The sequence below is a fragment of the Pinus tabuliformis genome, chromosome 3_1, assembly GCF_031772625.1.
Source record: "Pinus tabuliformis cultivar Carrire ecotype Pingquan chromosome 3_1, CPIR1, whole genome shotgun sequence".
Lineage (NCBI taxonomy): Eukaryota > Viridiplantae > Streptophyta > Pinopsida > Pinales > Pinaceae > Pinus > Pinus tabuliformis.
Window position 1 is genome coordinate 840,709,969 of NC_142301.1, and position 10,423 is coordinate 840,720,391.

The following is a 10,423-nucleotide window of genomic DNA, read 5'->3' on the forward strand; positions in this document are numbered from 1 at the left end:
TAATGAGTCACGCGACGACAAACTCAATACCTTCATCAAAATTTTTAATGAGTCAGATGAAGAAAACTCAGGGTATCTTTTTCAATTTAGTGAACGAGAAAAAGAGGGAAAAGAACGGCTCATCCCTTCTTCATAGTTTTATGAGCTCGAAGGAGGGGAAAAACTCGAGGGCTTTTCGATTTAAGAGTGAGAAACGGTCCCAAGAAAGAAAGTGCTCTTGCTGCTATTGTATATTTTTAACGAGCCCGGTAACAAAAACTCAGGAATTTTCAGTTTAACGAGCGAGAAAAGTACCTAAAAGAATGCTCGGGTCATTTTATAAAGTTTAACGAGCCTAAAGCCAAAGCTCAGGATTTTTTCGATTTAAAGAGCGAGAAAAAAGCACCTAAAAAGAATGCTCCCTTGGTCTTTTTCAGTTTTAATGAGCTAGAAAAAGATCAAAAAAGAGTTGCTCAGAGCATTGTTGTATAGTTTTAATGAGCGCAACGATGAAAACTCGAAGATGTTTCTTATTTTTTAAAGAGAAATAAAATATCACAAAAAGTGCTCTAACCATCATCGTGTAGACTTAACGAGCTCAACAATGAAAACTCGGAGATGTTTATATTTTTTAAAGAGAAATAAAATATCTCAAAAAGTGCTCTATTTAGAATTGCATGCAGCTTTTACTGCTTTTCATTCCTGAAGGTACTTTCATAAAAAAGCAGAAAAAGTATAAAAAAGGCAGCAACTCCTATCATATGGGTTCATGCATGATAAAAAATCATGGAGAATGGACTACTTCCACTTTAATGATTTCAGAAAATCATGTCTCCAAACATAATATAAGGATATGCTTTGAGCTTTCACATGCATCATTTTCACTATTTTGAATTTTGTGAGAGCATTCTGGAGCTAAAGAGGAGAAAATCTTCCACGGACCATTACAGGAGATCCGGGTGACCATTCGACATGCCGTCAGTCCCAGGTGAAAGCTAAAACCTTGCTCTATGCATTACTTAACCTTTCTTGACAATTTTATGGGTGGAATTTTGCAGATCTGAGGTGCCCTAAAGCCTTATTTGCGCACTAACGCCCTCCAGATGGCTAGTAGGGAGCGTTAAACGCTCTGTACGAGCCACTGGAGGGCGTTAATCCTCCCTGTGCAGCACTAGGGGTAGCGTTAGAGCTAAAGGGCACAGTGAAAACCCTCATGCATGGATTCCTTAAGTGTTTTTGCCCCATTTTAACTGTTTTTAGGGTTATTTTGTGCAGGTTTCAGGTCGAAATGACTCACCTATGGAGAGAACAGGCCCATGATAATGAGGAATTGTTGATGTGAAATGATCCAGCATGCATACTTGCATTGCGCTGCTACGGTTTACTGAAGTATGCAAAGCTGGAGATGATGAAAGGGCAAGAGGATTTACTGAGATGGATTATCCAGCGCTGGGATGAACACGAGCAAGTGTTCAGGATTTGAGATCAGGTGTTGGCGATTGACCGTGATGACATCTATTTTTTGACTGGTTTGTCGTGCCGTGGGGCACAGGCAAACCTCACCGGTGGCAGGCCAGATCCACAATCTACCTTAGAGCTGGTGCAATCCTATTGAATCCCTAAGAGTGGACTAGTCAGCAACAGAGTCCCTATAGAGAGGATAAGATCCCAGTCTATGAGGGTAGTTTTATGGTTGATTGTGCGATTGGTGGGGTCAAAGAGTCCCCACGTTGCGACAAAGGCCCAATTGTCGCTTGCAGTTGACTGTGTCCAGCCACAGATGTTCAACTGGTGTGAAGCAGTGCTTCGCCAGTTGAAGGCAGAATTAACAGCATGCAAGACTCGTACCCAACAAAGTTTTGGGTACAGTACTATCATAGTCTCATTTTTCCTTGAGAGGGTACCTGTCATGCGCCCAAGGATGAGCTTAGGTCCCCTTAATCCGAGGGAGCCAACACAGGGTTGCTAGTCATCACTCGATCCTCGCACAGGAGGAGGACCGATCCAGCATTTCTTTAATGAATATTTATTCCAGTGGCTTCGTAGCCAAATTGTGATTATTGATGACTATGCTTATGAAGGCATGGACTTTACCGGCAACCCAGACTTGATGCTACCACTCAGGACCAACTGGGGTCCTCAAGGTGAGAATAATTTTTGACAGTACATTAAGTATTTTTTAGCTTTTGAATGTTTATGTAATGTTTTTATAGGCGAAATAGGTACTGACATGAAACTTTTATCCTTAACACAGATGTGGCGCCATTACAACCTGCATGCGAACCTCACCATGTGTGACGAGGAGGCCAAGTACTTGCTGGAGGGAGCGATGTCGACAGTCTCTGCGAGGTTCTGAGGAACCTGGAGGGTTTGACCATGGGTTCTCCCCCCTTCCTATGAGGGAGATTCCCGCTCATATGTAGTGGCACACAGTTGGTGTACCTAAGCATTTTCTTGTTCCTCTTCGGAGGGTAGCTAGAGTGGTTTTAGCATTTCTGGAGCAATAGGCTCTTTTTAGCAGGTGTTTTGGCATAGCCATATGAGTGTTTGTAGCTGGGCTTTTATAGCCATTTTGTACTTAAAACATCCAAGTTTTGGAATATTTTTATGTAAAATATTGGATAACGATCTATATATATATATACAGACTTTTTTGGTATTTTGGTGGTGTAAATGTGTTTTAAATGTTTTTTGTAACAAATTTTTAACTCAGTAAATGTTTTTAATTTTCATGCATGCTTCTATAAAGAATGAGACAAATGCCAATCTAATACATAGTTAGCTAATGAATCAGCAACTGTATTTAATTCTCGAGGAACATGTTCATATGTGATTATTTCAAATCGACGTTCCAGGAGTCGCACCCTTAGATAATAATGTAACAAGGTTGGATTACGAATATGATAATGGTTAGTCAATTGCATAACACCTAGATGGGAGTCTAACCTGACCACCAGATTAGAGTTGTCCCTTGATAACACTTCCATGAGAAGTGAGACGATGGACATGTACTCGGCAATATTGTTGGTGGCAGTACTAAGAAAGACCCTCCCGGAGCAAAATAGTTCCGACTCGGGTGTGTAAATGACCCAAGCAGCTGATGCAATGTGTCGTGTGTGACGACTGTCACCATCTGCGTATCCTACGTATGCTAAAGGTAATGACGACATCTACATTGCGAGAAGAATGCATGAGACAAGTACTCCACAAAATAACAAAACAATCCAATCACACCAAAAAGGGAAGCAAAACTTATGAATACATAAAATTATAAAGCACACGCCCAATGCAATACTAGGCATAATACTTTTTCAGATAGATCCAATATGTGGGCTCCTTGAGCGGGACTCCTTCCCGGTCCTATAGTTCATATGCCCCAGTGGGGAGGACTTTCGTTACGATATAGGGACCTAACCTTTTGGGTTGAAGTGTGCATGCCTCCAAGAGGTCATCTTTTAGATTATAGAGCAACACAAGGTCGCCCTCTTGGTAAGGAGGAAACTTAAGCTCTTTTGCAAATAGAGATTGTACCTGGCGCTTGTGAGCCTCAAGTGCCAAGTCAGCATCTCGATGAGTTTTATCCATCTGTTTAAGGTATAGTAAGCGTTCTTCTTCGGCCGTAATGCCGAGCATGGGTTCAATGGCTATTTCTATGGAAGGGATCTGATACTCAATGGGTTTGTCATCATCGTAAAACTAGATCTCATGCGTGACATTCGATGGATTAATGTCGGGTATTTCCTTGTGAGACCCATTGAATACATTGTGGAATTCCTGAAATAGGCAGGTGGAGCTCACAATTTCCTCAGGATTGCAATTCGTTCTCATCTGAATGTTTTCCATGATGCCTATCTTGACAGAAATATTGATGGGCAATGACCTGGAAGTGTCGCCCATGTTTACATCTACATCCAAAGTTTGGATGATCGTATATGGAGAGGAAACAATTTCTAGTATGTCAGGGGACAGGATTGAAGAGGTATCATATCCGAATCAGATATCAGAACATGATGGTGCCAATCCTCCCAATGTTTCTCTCCAAAACTCATGATTTTCTGAACAGCTTCATCCGTAGGAAGGAGTTGATTGAATGGATCTAAAGGAGGAGTGATTATGGGAAGGGCGGTGGTACCATTGGCAGTAACCAACATGACCGGAGATGTGAATGTGGATTGAATGTCTTGGTAGGCCAATTCAATTGGTGGCAGTGGCATCTGGTCTCGGAATGTGTCAAGGTCGGAAGGAGCCAGCGGGATCCATGGATCGGTCCGTTCATGAGTAATAGATGAAAGCATATTGACCATCTGTGAAACCTTGGGTGGCTGAAGAGGAAAACATCCCATGAGGGAAGAAGCCTTTAGTAGACCGGTACCTAAACTGACATAGAAATCAGTTCCACCTCCTACTAGGGGTACAGAGCCACTTCGTAATGGTGAATAATCAGGGGTGCAGAGAGACAACTGATCTACTGCAATAACCTTTCCATCCAATGGAAATAGGATGATGTGAAATATAGTAGATACGATGGTTGTCATGGCATATGTCCAACTGCAACCCAGCAAGAGATTATAGTCGAGTTTCTTGTCCACGACTTCTATGTCCACCGTTACGATTTTCCCATACAAAGTGATGGGAAAACTGGCTAGGTATCCTTTTGGGATAAAGGTGTGGCCATCGAAAGCTTTCAGGGAGTTCGATGGCGGGGATAGGGTTGGAGAACCCAGGGCAAGCCAACATGAAGCCGACATGACGCAGGTAGAAGCACCTTCGTCGATGACAGTTCTATGTATACCTTTACCTTTCAAAGTGATATGCACCTGGAATGCAAGCTGGTGAGAAAGGGGAGGTTTACACTTGTCCATGTCAAAAATAGCAAGCATGGAATCCATTGGGTCAATACCTCCAATAGCTGAAAGCAAAGCTTTCCGTTGCATTGGGCATGTTTGTAATACTTCGAGCGCCGACATAGCTGATGACGCTTGCGCCAAATCCTCTACAATGTTGTAGTGTTGGGCGGCACGTGCAGATGTATTGTGCATTGTGCGTCGAAGTGCCCCTTTTGGGGGTCGAATTACAAGGTCCTCAACTAGCCTTTCGATATGCAAATCATTAGGCGGCGGTGGGTTTTGACCTGAGGATGGTTCTGCTGCAGGAGCAACAGTTGCTCCATATGATTTGGCTCTTGTGGCGAGTTCTACCATTTAAAATGTGTAAACGGTAGAAGATCCTTCACTAGCCGAAGGATGTTGCGAACCATCGTTGCCCCCATGTGGGGGTTGCGATTGGTTGGCAATAAGATTTTGCTATTTTTGAGTGGGAAAAGAATTTCTAAGGACAATAGGGGCCTTACCAGAATCCCTTTTGGCAAGGTATTCTATGCATTCCTGAAGCTGCAGACAACGCCAAGTCATGTGGTCTTCAGCATAGAGTTTGCATGGATATCTTGTGGTTTTGTCCTTTTCCTCGTCAGTAGGCGCAGCGGCCTTCTGTTTTAGGTTGGGCTGCTTTGGTGACTGCTCTTCAGAAGGAGCAGTCTTTTTCTTATTCTTCTTGTTCTTGCCACCGGATTTTTGTGTAGACTGCACAAAGTTTATCGTTGTGGCAGGAAGAGCAGTCGTATTGGTAGAGAGGTCCATTCGTTGTGGCAGGAAGAGCAGTCGTATTGGTAGATAGGTCCATTCGTTGTGGCAGGAAGAGCAGTCGTATTGGTAGAGAGGTCCATTCGTTGTGGCAGGAAGAGCAGTCGTATTGGTAGAGAGGTCCATTGCCAGCTTGGCAATGGAACCACTGAGTTGTTTTACAGCAACCCCAGAGGTTGCATCGACAATCCCGTCAGCATGCACTCCAGGGTGCTAAGTGGCAGAAGCATTAGAGTTACCAGGAGCATTGGGGATTATGTTGTAAAGATTGCTAGACTATGAATATATCAGATCTAACTACTGGGCACGACGTATGGATTGGTCTTTTGTGACTGCACCACCTAGAGCGACATCTCTAGCAATTTGTGGGAGTAAGGACTTGCAGAACCAATCCGTTAAGAGAAACTCTGGGATGGGAGCTTTTACTAACCTCTGCCTACGTCTCCATTCATGAATATGATCGGAGATGTGGGTGGCGGTATCCTGACGAAATGAAGTGAGGAGCTCTGTCCCAGTCTCATAGCGGATAGGTAACTGGAAGTGCTTTAGGAATTCCATTGCTAAAGTGTCAAAGGTGTTTACTGACATGCGTGGTAACTCAATATACCATTTCGCTGTGTTTCTAGTGAGGGTGCAGGGAAAAAGATGTAACCAGACACTATCATCCACCATAGAGTTTGAAACACACCAGAGATGGTAGGTGGTGATATGGGTGCCCGGATCGCCTTGTTTTCCATTGAACTTTGGGATGTTCGTTGGTATTTTATGCGGTATTAGTGGCCATTGTAAGTTGTGATAGATGGGGTCGTTTGTCAACTTGTATAAGTCAGGTATATCCAACGTTGCCAAGAAAGGCAGAGAGTTAGGTGCCCCCGACTCGAACCATGGTGATGACGGATGACTTGAGGAGCTTTGCACTCCTCCCATCATTTGGTTCCCCATATTATACATGGGTTGCGTGGTGTAGCAGTTTCTTTGAGGTATGGTGTTTTAGAGTGGATTTCCATGAGGATTTTGATACTGGGGTATGAAATTTCCCCTAGTATAAGCGGTGCCCCCTTGACTCATTTGAGTATGTGAGTAGGGTGCCCCCATGGACTGGTTGGGAACCCCTTGTGGATTCTCGCCCGACACAGAACTGACCATTTGGCCTTGATTGACAGAGGGAATGCTCATGTTAATTAGCGACTGGCCATGCATGCCTGAGAATGGAGGGGGAACTGTTACGTTTCCTACCGGCATGTGCATATTGGGAACCGCCCCAGGTATATGAATCTGGGGGTTTGAACTGGACATTAGCGGCCGACCATGTTGTTTGTAAATGGGAACCATGTCCATAGTGTCGCATTGAGTGTTATAGGGAGCACTATATGTGGCACTTGTCGAAGGTATGCAGTTTGGCACCATAGGGGTGGAACCTGGCATCTGCTGGGTTCCACTCTTAGAGGGTGTTGTGTGAGTGGTTGTACTTGAGAAAAATGGGATAGCGGGATTCCACATTACCGGTGTTGTGATGATTGTCGACTAGGGGAGTGGTGAAGGACGAAAAGTGTCCTAAAGCTCCACAACCCGTTAGTCGTCGACTGGATAGATGGAAATGTTCCAACTACGGAAGTAAGAAGTACAAGTACCATGGGAGCCAAGACAGGTTCCAACGGATTTGTGAGCGGAGGGTTGAAGGGGGGAAGAAATCCCTCGGTAAAGAAATCCTCTGGCAAACTTGAATCGTCGGTTGTCCAAACAGATCCCGTGTGAGATCTAGGAGGCTGATCCACCGAAGATGGGGAATCTGGTTCAGTGGAACTCGGCGAATCTTCCACAATGAGTGGAGGAAGTCCTAACAATCGTCTGGAGTGATGACGAGGGCCGGATGTAGCCACGGTGACCGTTAATTTTATCAATAAATTTTTATCGTGATATTCTTTAAAGTCTCAAATGATAGCACTCAGGTACCTAAAAAATATATAAAAAATACACTAAATGGATCAATCAACAAACAGAGGGAAATTACCTCGTCTGATAAGCACCGATCACCGGAGATGAAACCCAGTATCTCAATGAATAACAGAGAAGGATGGCCAAATGTACGGTTATGGTTACTCTAGAGCTTCGCCCGAACCTCAGATTGAGGGGCCAAGTACTCTTGTGAAGACGAGCACCCTCCCAAAAACTGAAGACAAAGTAGATCCATCCGTGTTAGGTACCAAGATAGCCCATCCCAGTCACCTTGTGTAAGTCCCTATAAGTTTGGCCACTAGAGATACCTCAGATCACAGACACCACCGGGGGGGACATAGTCGTAGACAACATGCTGTGTGGGTAGGATACCTGAGTCCCCGACTCAGTTCCGAAATCCCCGAAGGGACCCCCAATACACAGAATGCCCAAAGGATTTGTAAGAGAAGGTGGGCTACCTTCAATTACAGTCTGATGTTGTCTCGTATTTCACTCCGATTTTACTAGAGTGGTCCTGGTAGTATGAGTGCAAAAGGAATTTTTCACTTGTTAACGACACTAGTTTGGTTTTCGACCTTGGGTAGTTCACTCACATGCTTATCCCAAGATCCTAACCTAGCTAATGTTGGTTTGCTCAAAAGAGTAACTGATTGATTTTAATGTAAATTTTATGTGTACTTGATTATTGTCTTTGGTAGGGTTGTTGACATATCAAATATGGTGAGACTCTTGACTCAATAAATCATGCAGAAACAATGCTTTGAATTTTTTTTTTTATTTGATGCATACAAGCTGTATTCTACATATTCATATTTTCACATATTCATAGTTTCGTCTGTGCATCTATAGTCTTTCAACACATGCAAAACCAAAATATTCTTTTCCAATATTTCCTAACAACTACTTGAAACCAAAATGAAGCAACTCACAACTATTTAAACAGAAGGATGAATACAAAATGTCAGTCTTTATTTCAGAAAAAAATGTTTTTAAGAGAGAAAAACCAAAACTTTTTTCCTAAAAATAAATTTCTAGGACACCAATTTTGCTGACATAATACAATTACAGATCTTATTTCAGCCCATGAGAAGATTTTCCATCCCTTTTGGTCCACAGATACTACTAGAAATCAAGGCAAAGAGAGACTAACGCTCTGTAACAGTGGCTACAGAGAGTTAATAGGCCCACTAACGCTCCCTATACACAGGCACAGTGATTTATAAAGCTCTGTGTAACCTGGTAACCTGCGTTAGTGTGGGAAATCTATCACAAAAAGGGTTTCCAAGATCAGTTTCTGAGATGAATGTATACTAGTAGGATGCAACAAGATATTTGGTGGATCAGAAAAAGGATTACTGAAGAATAGGGAGCTCTTGGAAGGAAGAGAGAACAAAGAAGAGTCTGGGTAAACCGGGAACTAGATGTATAGTCCCCAGCGGAGTCACCAATTCTGCTATGGGGTAAAATGCACGGTGTATGGAGAATGAAAACTACCCTCAAAGGCCTTCCCGGGACCTTCGACAGACTGTAAGATTATCTGCAGAAGCTACCAAGTTATACACATGTTCATCTATCAAATATCAATTAACAAAGTATGGAAAGAGGATTACCTCAAGTCTCCTTCTAGATTTGTTTAGAGATCTCAATGCAGCCAAGAAGAACTCCTTCAAAGCCGACTCCAAATCAATTCCTGCACAAAGGAAAGGCAAACACAATCACAACATACAATCTTGAAAACTAATATATGAATGCACAATGAACATCTATTTGCATACAACTAAACCACTCATCTAAACAAGTATCGAATGAACAACTTAATGAACAAGGTTACCGACACCATGGAGTAGGGAACACAACTGCAGTTCTGTATTAATAACGGAAGAGTGATTACAACCATTTGTTGTATCAGTCTTCCTTTTCCCCTTCCGCTTCTCTCTCTCTCTTCCTCCTCTAGCTCACTTCTTCAACTATGCGACAGTTCACAACAGCTTAGTAGGCTATCCTTTCAAATGCTCTGACCCCTTTCATAATGACCCTCTCACTGCATATATAGAAATTAGTTTAAGGTTGCCAAGTTCCTCATAGAGTTCACTAGGGCAAAAGAAATGAACTTGCCCTTCTTTCCAGCTCTTTCCCATTTGCCTTCTTTTTCAGATTGGAATTTCCCCAAATAGTTTGATTTTTGGAAATTTCCTTGCTTTTCTTGAGCAAATTTAGGGATAAATATCTAGATATTTGTGAGTCAATTCGTTGGTTTGACCCACTGAACTTCCCTTAGTTTCACTAATGCTGCCCCTGGTCTAACAACTTGAGTTAGTAGGGTCACTAATGAACCCTTAGGCTTGGTAACAAGCTTTATAAAGCAGGTTTTCAATGTGCAACTAGCGTTAGTGTGGAATCCAGGCTTGCAATTGTGGTCTTTGCTTCAGTCATCATGTCTTTCACCTATGAGTTGATGAGGAGGTCATTTTGTTGTATAACAGTATGCCTACCGCATCACATTTGAATGTATTACCATTGAGATCATACAATATGTTGTTGGGCATGGATTGGTTGTATCTTCGTAGAACCAAGGTGCATTGTTATGACAAAGCTATTGAGTGTGTTGATGAGAATGGAGAACCAAGAGTCTTCTAGGGAAAGAAGAAAGCCACATCAATTAGGATGGTGAAAACTATGCAAGCAAAGCACAGTTGCAAAAAAGGGTGTGTTTTATTTGCAGTGCACACCTCTAGTGAAAAGGTTAAGGAAGTTGAGGATGTAGATGTTTTGAGCAGGTGCCCAGTTTTACAGCAATTCAAGGATGTATTCCCTAAGGATATTACAGAGTTTCCACCTCACAAAGAGGT